The sequence below is a fragment of the Spea bombifrons genome, chromosome 4 (genome assembly GCF_027358695.1).
Source record: "Spea bombifrons isolate aSpeBom1 chromosome 4, aSpeBom1.2.pri, whole genome shotgun sequence".
Classification (NCBI taxonomy): Eukaryota; Metazoa; Chordata; class Amphibia; order Anura; family Pelobatidae; genus Spea; species Spea bombifrons.
In genome coordinates, this window is record NC_071090.1 from 113,728,095 (window position 1) to 113,741,486 (window position 13,392).

Consider the following 13,392-nt stretch of genomic DNA (forward strand, 5'->3'; position numbering starts at 1 on the left):
AGATTATGAGACCGACATTGTGGAAATGGTTGTCAACCAGAAACTCAAGGTGTCCTAGATGTAATGTAAGTGCACGTGGACCAACTCTGTGGCTGATAGCCAGCTTCAGGTCTGGCCCAAGGCTCTTGCACAGCGAGCCTGGATAGCTCAGTCGGTAGAGCATCAGACTTTTAATCTGAGGGTCCAGGGTTCAAGTCCCTGTTCGGGCGCTGCTCGCTTTATTATGCTAAAACCACGAGTTCAGCGCCGTACAATCAACACTGGAAAGCTTTACTTGACTCAAAAGATAGTAGATAAGCGGGACGGCTTCCCTGCAAACCTTTTAGATATGCCGAACGGTTCTTAGCTGCCAAAAAATGTCTCCCGTATCTATGTGTAAAGAAACAAGATCATTTATAACGTCACCCCCTTTTCTTTCTAGACCTTAGACCAATGGTGCACACACCAGAGTTTGAGGGATATTGAATGTTTAAAGAGAATCCACCGTTAATGCCTCCTGTATTCACGGAAACAAATAGCATACGTGCAGAAGAATCGAGACACCGCCGCCTCTAAACACCAGCCAGCAATCCGCGGATGTACGGTAACGCACAGACGTCCAGACATTTCCTGAGTAACGGATATAGTGGTATCTCTACAATGCATCATGCAAATAAGGGAGTCATTTCATTTGCAGAAACATAGGCAAAACAGCATGGCCCGTACGGGGATCGAACCCGCGACCTTGGCGTTATTAGCACCACGCTCTAACCAACTGAGCTAACCGGCCACGTCGGCAGGCTCGGACGCAGGCTCGGATTGAGGACCGTGGAAAAAACTCCAGAGTAAATGAACGTTTGGCATCAGCTATCAACAGTCTCAAGCTGTAAAACAAGCATGCCCTGTATGAGGGTCGAACTCACGACCTTCAGATTATGAGACTGACGCGCTACCTACTGCGCTAACAAGGCAAACGCTGGCTGGTGCCGGTTGCTGAAGCATCGTAAAGGACAAATAAAGGACATCCATCGTAAAGGACAAATTTCCTTCAGCATGGGTAAAAGGCAACCCTGCTTTTCCAGGGACCTGTTTTACCAATGCTCTAAAAAGAAGCTTGCATTGGCCGGGAATCGAACCCGGGCCTCCCGCGTGGCAGGCGAGAATTCTACCACTGAACCACCAATGCATCTGCAACGGCCCACTTGAAAATCCATAGAGATTCGAGTGGTCGGAAAGAAGATTTTTCCCCCTGAACAGAAAGTTATGGAAGCGGTGGTTGGGGGATCAATCAGTTAGTTGCTTATACGTGTAGCTGTAAAAGAAGCGTGCCCTGTGCGAGGACCTGACTCTCGAACTTCAGATTATGAGACCGACATTGTGGAAATGGTTGTCAACCAGAAACTCAAGGTGTTCTAGATGTAATGTAAGTGCACGTGGACCAACTCTGTGGCTGATAGCCAGCTTCAGGTCTGGCCCAAGGCTCTTGCACAGCGAGCCTGGATAGCTCAGTCGGTAGAGCATCAGACTTTTAATCTGAGGGTCCAGGGTTCAAGTCCCTGTTCGGGCGCTGCTCGCTTTATTATGCTAAAACCACGAGTTCAGCGCCGTACAATCAACACTGGAAAGCTTTACTTGACTCAAAAGATAGTAGATAAGCGGGACGGCTTCCCTGCAAACCTTTTAGATATGCCGAACGGTTCTTAGCTGCCAAAAAATGTCTCCCGTATCTATGTGTAAAGAAACAAGATCATTTATAACGTCACCCCCTTTTCTTTCTAGACCTTAGACCAATGGTGCACACACCAGAGTTTGAGGGATATTGAATGTTTAAAGAGAATCCACCGTTAATGCCTCCTGTATTCACGGAAACAAATAGCATACGTGCAGAAGAATCGAGACACCGCCGCCTCTAAACACCAGCCAGCAATCCGCGGATGTACGGTAACGCACAGACGTCCAGACATTTCCTGAGTAACGGATATAGTGGTATCTCTACAATGCATCATGCAAATAAGGGAGTCATTTCATTTGCAGAAACATAGGCAAAACAGCATGGCCCGTACGGGGATCGAACCCGCGACCTTGGCGTTATTAGCACCACGCTCTAACCAACTGAGCTAACCGGCCACGTCGGCAGGCTCGGACGCAGGCTCGGATTGAGGACCGTGGAAAAAACTCCAGAGTAAATGAACGTTTGGCATCAGCTATCAACAGTCTCAAGCTGTAAAACAAGCATGCCCTGTATGAGGGTCGAACTCACGACCTTCAGATTATGAGACTGACGCGCTACCTACTGCGCTAACAAGGCAAACGCTGGCTGGTGCCGGTTGCTGAAGCATCGTAAAGGACAAATAAAGGACATCCATCGTAAAGGACAAATTTCCTTCAGCATGGGTAAAAGGCAACCCTGCTTTTCCAGGGACCTGTTTTACCAATGCTCTAAAAAGAAGCTTGCATTGGCCGGGAATCGAACCCGGGCCTCCCGCGTGGCAGGCGAGAATTCTACCACTGAACCACCAATGCATCTGCAACGGCCCACTTGAAAATCCATAGAGATTCGAGTGGTCGGAAAGAAGATTTTTCCCCCTGAACAGAAAGTTATGGAAGCGGTGGTTGGGGGATCAATCAGTTAGTTGCTTATACGTGTAGCTGTAAAAGAAGCGTGCCCTGTGCGAGGACCTGACTCTCGACCTTCAGATTATGAGACCGACATTGTGGAAATGGTTGTCAACCAGAAACTCAAGGTGTCCTAGATGTAATGTAAGTGCACGTGGACCAACTCTGTGGCTGATAGCCAGCTTCAGGTCTGGCCCAAGGCTCTTGCACAGCGAGCCTGGATAGCTCAGTCGGTAGAGCATCAGACTTTTAATCTGAGGGTCCAGGGTTCAAGTCCCTGTTCGGGCGCTGCTCGCTTTATTATGCTAAAACCACGAGTTCAGCGCCGTACAATCAACACTGGAAAGCTTTACTTGACTCAAAAGATAGTAGATAAGCGGGACGGCTTCCCTGCAAACCTTTTAGATATGCCGAACGGTTCTTAGCTGCCAAAAAATGTCTCCCGTATCTATGTGTAAAGAAACAAGATCATTTATAACGTCACCCCCTTTTCTTTCTAGACCTTAGACCAATGGTGCACACACCAGAGTTTGAGGGATATTGAATGTTTAAAGAGAATCCACCGTTAATGCCTCCTGTATTCACGGAAACAAATAGCATACGTGCAGAAGAATCGAGACACCGCCGCCTCTAAACACCAGCCAGCAATCCGCGGATGTACGGTAACGCACAGACGTCCAGACATTTCCTGAGTAACGGATATAGTGGTATCTCTACAATGCATCATGCAAATAAGGGAGTCATTTCATTTGCAGAAACATAGGCAAAACAGCATGGCCCGTACGGGGATCGAACCCGCGACCTTGGCGTTATTAGCACCACGCTCTAACCAACTGAGCTAACCGGCCACGTCGGCAGGCTCGGACGCAGGCTCGGATTGAGGACCGTGGAAAAAACTCCAGAGTAAATGAACGTTTGGCATCAGCTATCAACAGTCTCAAGCTGTAAAACAAGCATGCCCTGTATGAGGGTCGAACTCACGACCTTCAGATTATGAGACTGACGCGCTACCTACTGCGCTAACAAGGCAAACGCTGGCTGGTGCCGGTTGCTGAAGCATCGTAAAGGACAAATAAAGGACATCCATCGTAAAGGACAAATTTCCTTCAGCATGGGTAAAAGGCAACCCTGCTTTTCCAGGGACCTGTTTTACCAATGCTCTAAAAAGAAGCTTGCATTGGCCGGGAATCGAACCCGGGCCTCCCGCGTGGCAGGCGAGAATTCTACCACTGAACCACCAATGCATCTGCAACGGCCCACTTGAAAATCCATAGAGATTCGAGTGGTCGGAAAGAAGATTTTTCCCCCTGAACAGAAAGTTATGGAAGCGGTGGTTGGGGGATCAATCAGTTAGTTGCTTATACGTGTAGCTGTAAAAGAAGCGTGCCCTGTGCGAGGACCTGACTCTCGAACTTCAGATTATGAGACCGACATTGTGGAAATGGTTGTCAACCAGAAACTCAAGGTGTTCTAGATGTAATGTAAGTGCACGTGGACCAACTCTGTGGCTGATAGCCAGCTTCAGGTCTGGCCCAAGGCTCTTGCACAGCGAGCCTGGATAGCTCAGTCGGTAGAGCATCAGACTTTTAATCTGAGGGTCCAGGGTTCAAGTCCCTGTTCGGGCGCTGCTCGCTTTATTATGCTAAAACCACGAGTTCAGCGCCGTACAATCAACACTGGAAAGCTTTACTTGACTCAAAAGATAGTAGATAAGCGGGACGGCTTCCCTGCAAACCTTTTAGATATGCCGAACGGTTCTTAGCTGCCAAAAAATGTCTCCCGTATCTATGTGTAAAGAAACAAGATCATTTATAACGTCACCCCCTTTTCTTTCTAGACCTTAGACCAATGGTGCACACACCAGAGTTTGAGGGATATTGAATGTTTAAAGAGAATCCACCGTTAATGCCTCCTGTATTCACGGAAACAAATAGCATACGTGCAGAAGAATCGAGACACCGCCGCCTCTAAACACCAGCCAGCAATCCGCGGATGTACGGTAACGCACAGACGTCCAGACATTTCCTGAGTAACGGATATAGTGGTATCTCTACAATGCATCATGCAAATAAGGGAGTCATTTCATTTGCAGAAACATAGGCAAAACAGCATGGCCCGTACGGGGATCGAACCCGCGACCTTGGCGTTATTAGCACCACGCTCTAACCAACTGAGCTAACCGGCCACGTCGGCAGGCTCGGACGCAGGCTCGGATTGAGGACCGTGGAAAAAACTCCAGAGTAAATGAACGTTTGGCATCAGCTATCAACAGTCTCAAGCTGTAAAACAAGCATGCCCTGTATGAGGGTCGAACTCACGACCTTCAGATTATGAGACTGACGCGCTACCTACTGCGCTAACAAGGCAAACGCTGGCTGGTGCCGGTTGCTGAAGCATCGTAAAGGACAAATAAAGGACATCCATCGTAAAGGACAAATTTCCTTCAGCATGGGTAAAAGGCAACCCTGCTTTTCCAGGGACCTGTTTTACCAATGCTCTAAAAAGAAGCTTGCATTGGCCGGGAATCGAACCCGGGCCTCCCGCGTGGCAGGCGAGAATTCTACCACTGAACCACCAATGCATCTGCAACGGCCCACTTGAAAATCCATAGAGATTCGAGTGGTCGGAAAGAAGATTTTTCCCCCTGAACAGAAAGTTATGGAAGCGGTGGTTGGGGGATCAATCAGTTAGTTGCTTATACGTGTAGCTGTAAAAGAAGCGTGCCCTGTGCGAGGACCTGACTCTCGACCTTCAGATTATGAGACCGACATTGTGGAAATGGTTGTCAACCAGAAACTCAAGGTGTCCTAGATGTAATGTAAGTGCACGTGGACCAACTCTGTGGCTGATAGCCAGCTTCAGGTCTGGCCCAAGGCTCTTGCACAGCGAGCCTGGATAGCTCAGTCGGTAGAGCATCAGACTTTTAATCTGAGGGTCCAGGGTTCAAGTCCCTGTTCGGGCGCTGCTCGCTTTATTATGCTAAAACCACGAGTTCAGCGCCGTACAATCAACACTGGAAAGCTTTACTTGACTCAAAAGATAGTAGATAAGCGGGACGGCTTCCCTGCAAACCTTTTAGATATGCCGAACGGTTCTTAGCTGCCAAAAAATGTCTCCCGTATCTATGTGTAAAGAAACAAGATCATTTATAACGTCACCCCCTTTTCTTTCTAGACCTTAGACCAATGGTGCACACACCAGAGTTTGAGGGATATTGAATGTTTAAAGAGAATCCACCGTTAATGCCTCCTGTATTCACGGAAACAAATAGCATACGTGCAGAAGAATCGAGACACCGCCGCCTCTAAACACCAGCCAGCAATCCGCGGATGTACGGTAACGCACAGACGTCCAGACATTTCCTGAGTAACGGATATAGTGGTATCTCTACAATGCATCATGCAAATAAGGGAGTCATTTCATTTGCAGAAACATAGGCAAAACAGCATGGCCCGTACGGGGATCGAACCCGCGACCTTGGCGTTATTAGCACCACGCTCTAACCAACTGAGCTAACCGGCCACGTCGGCAGGCTCGGCAAAACAGAGGACCGTGGAAAAAACTCCAGAGTAAATGAACGTTTGGCATCAGCTATCAACAGTCTCAAGCTGTAAAACAAGCATGCCCTGTATGAGGGTCGAACTCACAACCTTCAGATTATGAGACTGACGCGCTACCTACTGCGCTAACAAGGCAAACGCTGGCTGGTGCCGGTTGCTGAAGCATCGTAAAGGACAAATAAAGGACATCCATCGTAAAGGACAAATTTCCTTCAGCATGGGTAAAAGGCAACCCTGCTTTTCCAGGGACCTGTTTTACCAATGCTCTAAAAAGAAGCTTGCATTGGCCGGGAATCGAACCCGGGCCTCCCGCGTGGCAGGCGAGAATTCTACCACTGAACCACCAATGCATCTGCAACGGCCGACTTGAAAATCCATAGAGATTCGAGTGGTCGGAAAGAAGATTTTTCCCCCTGAACAGAAAGTTATGGAAGCGGTGGTTGGGGGATCAATCAGTTAGTTGCTTATACGTGTAGCTGTAAAAGAAGCGTGCCCTGTGCGAGGACCTGACTCTCGACCTTCAGATTATGAGACCGACATTGTGGAAATGGTTGTCAACCAGAAACTCAAGGTGTCCTAGATGTAATGTAAGTGCACGTGGACCAACTCTGTGGCTGATAGCCAGCTTCAGGTCTGGCCCAAGGCTCTTGCACAGCGAGCCTGGATAGCTCAGTCGGTAGAGCATCAGACTTTTAATCTGAGGGTCCAGGGTTCAAGTCCCTGTTCGGGCGCTGCTCGCTTTATTATGCTAAAACCACGAGTTCAGCGCCGTACAATCAACACTGGAAAGCTTTACTTGACTCAAAAGATAGTAGATAAGCGGGACGGCTTCCCTGCAAACCTTTTAGATATGCCGAACGGTTCTTAGCTGCCAAAAAATGTCTCCCGTATCTATGTGTAAAGAAACAAGATCATTTATAACGTCACCCCCTTTTCTTTCTAGACCTTAGACCAATAGTGCACACACCAGAGTTTGAGGGATATTGAATGTTTAAAGAGAATCCACCGTTAATGCCTCCTGTATTCACGGAAACAAATAGCATACGTGCAGAAGAATCGAGACAACGCCGCCTCTCAACACAAGCCAGCAATCCGCGGATGTACGGTAACGCACAGACGTCCAGACATTTCCTGAGTAACGGATATAGTGGTATCTCTACAATGCATCATGCAAATAAGGGAGTCATTTCATTTGCAGAAACATAGGCAAAACAGCATGGCCCGTACGGGGATCGAACCCGCGACCTTGGCGTTATTAGCACCACGCTCTAACCAACTGAGCTAACCGGCCACGTCGGCAGGCTTGGCAAAACAGAGGACCGTGGAAAAAACTCCAGAGTAAATGAACGTTTGGCATCAGCTATCAACAGTCTCAAGCTGTAAAACAAGCATGCCCTGTATGAGGGTCGAACTCACAACCTTCAGATTATGAGACTGACGCGCTACCTACTGCGCTAACAAGGCAAACGCTGGCTGGTGCCGGTTGCTGAAGCATCGTAAAGGACAAATAAAGGACATCCATCGTAAAGGACAAATTTCCTTCAGCATGGGTAAAAGGCAACCCTGCTTTTCCAGGGACCTGTTTTACCAATGCTCTAAAAAGAAGCTTGCATTGGCCGGGAATCGAACCCGGGCCTCCCGCGTGGCAGGCGAGAATTCTACCACTGAACCACCAATGCATCTGCAACGGCCCACTTGAAAATCCATAGAGATTCGAGTGGTCGGAAAGAAGATTTTTCCCCCTGAACAGAAAGTTATGGAAGCGGTGGTTGGGGGATCAATCAGTTAGTTGCTTATACGTGTAGCTGTAAAAGAAGCGTGCCCTGTGCGAGGACCTGACTCTCGACCTTCAGATTATGAGACCGACATTGTGGAAATGGTTGTCAACCAGAAACTCAAGGTGTCCTAGATGTAATGTAAGTGCACGTGGACCAACTCTGTGGCTGATAGCCAGCTTCAGGTCTGGCCCAAGGCTCTTGCACAGCGAGCCTGGATAGCTCAGTCGGTAGAGCATCAGACTTTTAATCTGAGGGTCCAGGGTTCAAGTCCCTGTTCGGGCGCTGCTCGCTTTATTATGCTAAAACCACGAGTTCAGCGCCGTACAATCAACACTGGAAAGCTTTACTTGACTCAAAAGATAGTAGATAAGCGGGACGGCTTCCCTGCAAACCTTTTAGATATGCCGAACGGTTCTTAGCTGCCAAAAAATGTCTCCCGTATCTATGTGTAAAGAAACAAGATCATTTATAACGTCACCCCCTTTTCTTTCTAGACCTTAGACCAATAGTGCACACACCAGAGTTTGAGGGATATTGAATGTTTAAAGAGAATCCACCGTTAATGCCTCCTGTATTCACGGAAACAAATAGCATACGTGCAGAAGAATCGAGACAACGCCGCCTCTCAACACAAGCCAGCAATCCGCGGATGTACGGTAACGCACAGACGTCCAGACATTTCCTGAGTAACGGATATAGTGGTATCTCTACAATGCATCATGCAAATAAGGGAGTCATTTCATTTGCAGAAACATAGGCAAAACAGCATGGCCCGTACGGGGATCGAACCCGCGACCTTGGCGTTATTAGCACCACGCTCTAACCAACTGAGCTAACCGGCCACGTCGGCAGGCTCGGCAAAACAGAGGACCGTGGAAAAAACTCCAGAGTAAATGAACGTTTGGCATCAGCTATCAACAGTCTCAAGCTGTAAAACAAGCATGCCCTGTATGAGGGTCGAACTCACAACCTTCAGATTATGAGACTGACGCGCTACCTACTGCGCTAACAAGGCAAACGCTGGCTGGTGCCGGTTGCTGAAGCATCGTAAAGGACAAATAAAGGACATCCATCGTAAAGGACAAATTTCCTTCAGCATGGGTAAAAGGCAACCCTGCTTTTCCAGGGACCTGTTTTACCAATGCTCTAAAAAGAAGCTTGCATTGGCCGGGAATCGAACCCGGGCCTCCCGCGTGGCAGGCGAGAATTCTACCACTGAACCACCAATGCATCTGCAACGGCCCACTTGAAAATCCATAGAGATTCGAGTGGTCGGAAAGAAGATTTTTCCCCCTGAACAGAAAGTTATGGAAGCGGTGGTTGGGGGATCAATCAGTTAGTTGCTTATACGTGTAGCTGTAAAAGAAGCGTGCCCTGTGCGAGGACCTGACTCTCGAACTTCAGATTATGAGACCGACATTGTGGAAATGGTTGTCAACCAGAAACTCAAGGTGTTCTAGATGTAATGTAAGTGCACGTGGACCAACTCTGTGGCTGATAGCCAGCTTCAGGTCTGGCCCAAGGCTCTTGCACAGCGAGCCTGGATAGCTCAGTCGGTAGAGCATCAGACTTTTAATCTGAGGGTCCAGGGTTCAAGTCCCTGTTCGGGCGCTGCTCGCTTTATTATGCTAAAACCACGAGTTCAGCGCCGTACAATCAACACTGGAAAGCTTTACTTGACTCAAAAGATAGTAGATAAGCGGGACGGCTTCCCTGCAAACCTTTTAGATATGCCGAACGGTTCTTAGCTGCCAAAAAATGTCTCCCGTATCTATGTGTAAAGAAACAAGATCATTTATAACGTCACCCCCTTTTCTTTCTAGACCTTAGACCAATGGTGCACACACCAGAGTTTGAGGGATATTGAATGTTTAAAGAGAATCCACCGTTAATGCCTCCTGTATTCACGGAAACAAATAGCATACGTGCAGAAGAATCGAGACACCGCCGCCTCTAAACACCAGCCAGCAATCCGCGGATGTACGGTAACGCACAGACGTCCAGACATTTCCTGAGTAACGGATATAGTGGTATCTCTACAATGCATCATGCAAATAAGGGAGTCATTTCATTTGCAGAAACATAGGCAAAACAGCATGGCCCGTACGGGGATCGAACCCGCGACCTTGGCGTTATTAGCACCACGCTCTAACCAACTGAGCTAACCGGCCACGTCGGCAGGCTCGGCAAAACAGAGGACCGTGGAAAAAACTCCAGAGTAAATGAACGTTTGGCATCAGCTATCAACAGTCTCAAGCTGTAAAACAAGCATGCCCTGTATGAGGGTCGAACTCACAACCTTCAGATTATGAGACTGACGCGCTACCTACTGCGCTAACAAGGCAAACGCTGGCTGGTGCCGGTTGCTGAAGCATCGTAAAGGACAAATAAAGGACATCCATCGTAAAGGACAAATTTCCTTCAGCATGGGTAAAAGGCAACCCTGCTTTTCCAGGGACCTGTTTTACCAATGCTCTAAAAAGAAGCTTGCATTGGCCGGGAATCGAACCCGGGCCTCCCGCGTGGCAGGCGAGAATTCTACCACTGAACCACCAATGCATCTGCAACGGCCCACTTGAAAATCCATAGAGATTCGAGTGGTCGGAAAGAAGATTTTTCCCCCTGAACAGAAAGTTATGGAAGCGGTGGTTGGGGGATCAATCAGTTAGTTGCTTATACGTGTAGCTGTAAAAGAAGCGTGCCCTGTGCGAGGACCTGACTCTCGACCTTCAGATTATGAGACCGACATTGTGGAAATGGTTGTCAACCAGAAACTCAAGGTGTCCTAGATGTAATGTAAGTGCACGTGGACCAACTCTGTGGCTGATAGCCAGCTTCAGGTCTGGCCCAAGGCTCTTGCACAGCGAGCCTGGATAGCTCAGTCGGTAGAGCATCAGACTTTTAATCTGAGGGTCCAGGGTTCAAGTCCCTGTTCGGGCGCTGCTCGCTTTATTATGCTAAAACCACGAGTTCAGCGCCGTACAATCAACACTGGAAAGCTTTACTTGACTCAAAAGATAGTAGATAAGCGGGACGGCTTCCCTGCAAACCTTTTAGATATGCCGAACGGTTCTTAGCTGCCAAAAAATGTCTCCCGTATCTATGTGTAAAGAAACAAGATCATTTATAACGTCACCCCCTTTTCTTTCTAGACCTTAGACCAATGGTGCACACACCAGAGTTTGAGGGATATTGAATGTTTAAAGAGAATCCACCGTTAATGCCTCCTGTATTCACGGAAACAAATAGCATACGTGCAGAAGAATCGAGACACCGCCGCCTCTAAACACCAGCCAGCAATCCGCGGATGTACGGTAACGCACAGACGTCCAGACATTTCCTGAGTAACGGATATAGTGGTATCTCTACAATGCATCATGCAAATAAGGGAGTCATTTCATTTGCAGAAACATAGGCAAAACAGCATGGCCCGTACGGGGATCGAACCCGCGACCTTGGCGTTATTAGCACCACGCTCTAACCAACTGAGCTAACCGGCCACGTCGGCAGGCTCGGCAAAACAGAGGACCGTGGAAAAAACTCCAGAGTAAATGAACGTTTGGCATCAGCTATCAACAGTCTCAAGCTGTAAAACAAGCATGCCCTGTATGAGGGTCGAACTCACAACCTTCAGATTATGAGACTGACGCGCTACCTACTGCGCTAACAAGGCAAACGCTGGCTGGTGCCGGTTGCTGAAGCATCGTAAAGGACAAATAAAGGACATCCATCGTAAAGGACAAATTTCCTTCAGCATGGTAAAAGGCAACGCTGCTTTTCCAGGGACCTGTTTTACCAATGCTCTAAAAAGAAGCTTGCATTGGCCGGGAATCGAACCCGGGCCTCCCGCGTGGCAGGCGAGAATTCTACCACTGAACCACCAATGCATCTGCAACGGCCCACTTGAAAATCCATAGAGATTCGAGTGGTCGGAAAGAAGATTTTTCCCCCTGAACAGAAAGTTATGGAAGCGGTGGTTGGGGGATCAATCAGTTAGTTGCTTATACGTGTAGCTGTAAAAGAAGCGTGCCCTGTGCGAGGACCTGACTCTCGAACTTCAGATTATGAGACCGACATTGTGGAAATGGTTGTCAACCAGAAACTCAAGGTGTTCTAGATGTAATGTAAGTGCACGTGGACCAACTCTGTGGCTGATAGCCAGCTTCAGGTCTGGCCCAAGGCTCTTGCACAGCGAGCCTGGATAGCTCAGTCGGTAGAGCATCAGACTTTTAATCTGAGGGTCCAGGGTTCAAGTCCCTGTTCGGGCGCTGCTCGCTTTATTATGCTAAAACCACGAGTTCAGCGCCGTACAATCAACACTGGAAAGCTTTACTTGACTCAAAAGATAGTAGATAAGCGGGACGGCTTCCCTGCAAACCTTTTAGATATGCCGAACGGTTCTTAGCTGCCAAAAAATGTCTCCCGTATCTATGTGTAAAGAAACAAGATCATTTATAACGTCACCCCCTTTTCTTTCTAGACCTTAGACCAATGGTGCACACACCAGAGTTTGAGGGATATTGAATGTTTAAAGAGAATCCACCGTTAATGCCTCCTGTATTCACGGAAACAAATAGCATACGTGCAGAAGAATCGAGACACCGCCGCCTCTAAACACCAGCCAGCAATCCACGGATGTACGGTAACGCACAGACGTCCAGACATTTCCTGAGTAACGGATATAGTGGTATCTCTACAATGCATCATGCAAATAAGGGAGTCATTTCATTTGCAGAAACATAGGCAAAACAGCATGGCCCGTACGGGGATCGAACCCGCGACCTTGGCGTTATTAGCACCACGCTCTAACCAACTGAGCTAACCGGCCACGTCGGCAGGCTCGGTAAAACAGAGGACCGTGGAAAAAACTCCAGAGTAAATGAACGTTTGGCATCAGCTATCAACAGTCTCAAGCTGTAAAACAAGCATGCCCTGTATGAGGGTCGAACTCACAACCTTCAGATTATGAGACTGACGCGCTACCTACTGCGCTAACAAGGCAAACGCTGGCTGGTGCCGGTTGCTGAAGCATCGTAAAGGACAAATAAAGGACATCCATCGTAAAGGACAAATTTCCTTCAGCATGGGTAAAAGGCAACCCTGCTTTTCCAGGGACCTGTTTTACCAATGCTCTAAAAAGAAGCTTGCATTGGCCGGGAATCGAACCCGGGCCTCCCGCGTGGCAGGCGAGAATTCTACCACTGAACCACCAATGCATCTGCAACGGCCCACTTGAAAATCCATAGAGATTCGAGTGGTCGGAAAGAAGATTTTTCCCCCTGAACAGAAAGTTATGGAAGCGGTGGTTGGGGGATCAATCAGTTAGTTGCTTATACGTGTAGCTGTAAAAGAAGCGTGCCCTGTGCGAGGACCTGACTCTCGACCTTCAGATTATGAGACCGACATTGTGGAAATGGTTGTCAACCAGAAACTCAAGGTGTCCTAGATGTAATGTAAGT

At 48.2% G+C, this 13,392-nt stretch overlaps 20 non-coding genes across 20 annotated transcripts; 10 read left to right on the forward strand and 10 right to left on the reverse strand.

Annotated features, from left to right (window-relative positions):
* Positions 1–136: 136 nt before the first annotated feature.
* TRNAK-UUU (transfer RNA lysine (anticodon UUU)) lies at positions 137–209 on the forward strand. The gene has a single exon. It is a non-coding gene; the product is annotated as a tRNA-Lys (tRNA).
* Positions 210–695: 486 nt separating this feature from the next.
* TRNAI-AAU (transfer RNA isoleucine (anticodon AAU)) lies at positions 696–769 on the reverse strand. The gene has a single exon. It is a non-coding gene; the product is annotated as a tRNA-Ile (tRNA).
* Positions 770–1,473: 704 nt separating this feature from the next.
* On the forward strand, positions 1,474–1,546 carry TRNAK-UUU (transfer RNA lysine (anticodon UUU)). The gene has a single exon. It is a non-coding gene; the product is annotated as a tRNA-Lys (tRNA).
* Positions 1,547–2,032: 486 nt separating this feature from the next.
* Positions 2,033–2,106, reverse strand: TRNAI-AAU (transfer RNA isoleucine (anticodon AAU)). The gene has a single exon. It is a non-coding gene; the product is annotated as a tRNA-Ile (tRNA).
* A 704-nt stretch (positions 2,107–2,810) lies between these two features.
* TRNAK-UUU (transfer RNA lysine (anticodon UUU)) lies at positions 2,811–2,883 on the forward strand. Its single transcript has one exon. It is a non-coding gene; the product is annotated as a tRNA-Lys (tRNA).
* A 486-nt stretch (positions 2,884–3,369) lies between these two features.
* Positions 3,370–3,443, reverse strand: TRNAI-AAU (transfer RNA isoleucine (anticodon AAU)). Its single transcript has one exon. It is a non-coding gene; the product is annotated as a tRNA-Ile (tRNA).
* A 704-nt stretch (positions 3,444–4,147) lies between these two features.
* Positions 4,148–4,220, forward strand: TRNAK-UUU (transfer RNA lysine (anticodon UUU)). The gene has a single exon. It is a non-coding gene; the product is annotated as a tRNA-Lys (tRNA).
* Positions 4,221–4,706: 486 nt separating this feature from the next.
* TRNAI-AAU (transfer RNA isoleucine (anticodon AAU)) lies at positions 4,707–4,780 on the reverse strand. Its single transcript has one exon. It is a non-coding gene; the product is annotated as a tRNA-Ile (tRNA).
* A 704-nt stretch (positions 4,781–5,484) lies between these two features.
* On the forward strand, positions 5,485–5,557 carry TRNAK-UUU (transfer RNA lysine (anticodon UUU)). The gene has a single exon. It is a non-coding gene; the product is annotated as a tRNA-Lys (tRNA).
* Positions 5,558–6,043: 486 nt separating this feature from the next.
* Positions 6,044–6,117, reverse strand: TRNAI-AAU (transfer RNA isoleucine (anticodon AAU)). The gene has a single exon. It is a non-coding gene; the product is annotated as a tRNA-Ile (tRNA).
* Positions 6,118–6,813: 696 nt separating this feature from the next.
* TRNAK-UUU (transfer RNA lysine (anticodon UUU)) lies at positions 6,814–6,886 on the forward strand. The gene has a single exon. It is a non-coding gene; the product is annotated as a tRNA-Lys (tRNA).
* A 486-nt stretch (positions 6,887–7,372) lies between these two features.
* Positions 7,373–7,446, reverse strand: TRNAI-AAU (transfer RNA isoleucine (anticodon AAU)). The gene has a single exon. It is a non-coding gene; the product is annotated as a tRNA-Ile (tRNA).
* A 696-nt stretch (positions 7,447–8,142) lies between these two features.
* TRNAK-UUU (transfer RNA lysine (anticodon UUU)) lies at positions 8,143–8,215 on the forward strand. The gene has a single exon. It is a non-coding gene; the product is annotated as a tRNA-Lys (tRNA).
* Positions 8,216–8,701: 486 nt separating this feature from the next.
* On the reverse strand, positions 8,702–8,775 carry TRNAI-AAU (transfer RNA isoleucine (anticodon AAU)). Its single transcript has one exon. It is a non-coding gene; the product is annotated as a tRNA-Ile (tRNA).
* Positions 8,776–9,471: 696 nt separating this feature from the next.
* Positions 9,472–9,544, forward strand: TRNAK-UUU (transfer RNA lysine (anticodon UUU)). Its single transcript has one exon. It is a non-coding gene; the product is annotated as a tRNA-Lys (tRNA).
* Positions 9,545–10,030: 486 nt separating this feature from the next.
* Positions 10,031–10,104, reverse strand: TRNAI-AAU (transfer RNA isoleucine (anticodon AAU)). The gene has a single exon. It is a non-coding gene; the product is annotated as a tRNA-Ile (tRNA).
* Positions 10,105–10,800: 696 nt separating this feature from the next.
* Positions 10,801–10,873, forward strand: TRNAK-UUU (transfer RNA lysine (anticodon UUU)). The gene has a single exon. It is a non-coding gene; the product is annotated as a tRNA-Lys (tRNA).
* Positions 10,874–11,359: 486 nt separating this feature from the next.
* On the reverse strand, positions 11,360–11,433 carry TRNAI-AAU (transfer RNA isoleucine (anticodon AAU)). Its single transcript has one exon. It is a non-coding gene; the product is annotated as a tRNA-Ile (tRNA).
* Positions 11,434–12,128: 695 nt separating this feature from the next.
* On the forward strand, positions 12,129–12,201 carry TRNAK-UUU (transfer RNA lysine (anticodon UUU)). Its single transcript has one exon. It is a non-coding gene; the product is annotated as a tRNA-Lys (tRNA).
* Positions 12,202–12,687: 486 nt separating this feature from the next.
* Positions 12,688–12,761, reverse strand: TRNAI-AAU (transfer RNA isoleucine (anticodon AAU)). Its single transcript has one exon. It is a non-coding gene; the product is annotated as a tRNA-Ile (tRNA).
* Between the last annotated feature and the right edge of the window lie 631 nt (positions 12,762–13,392).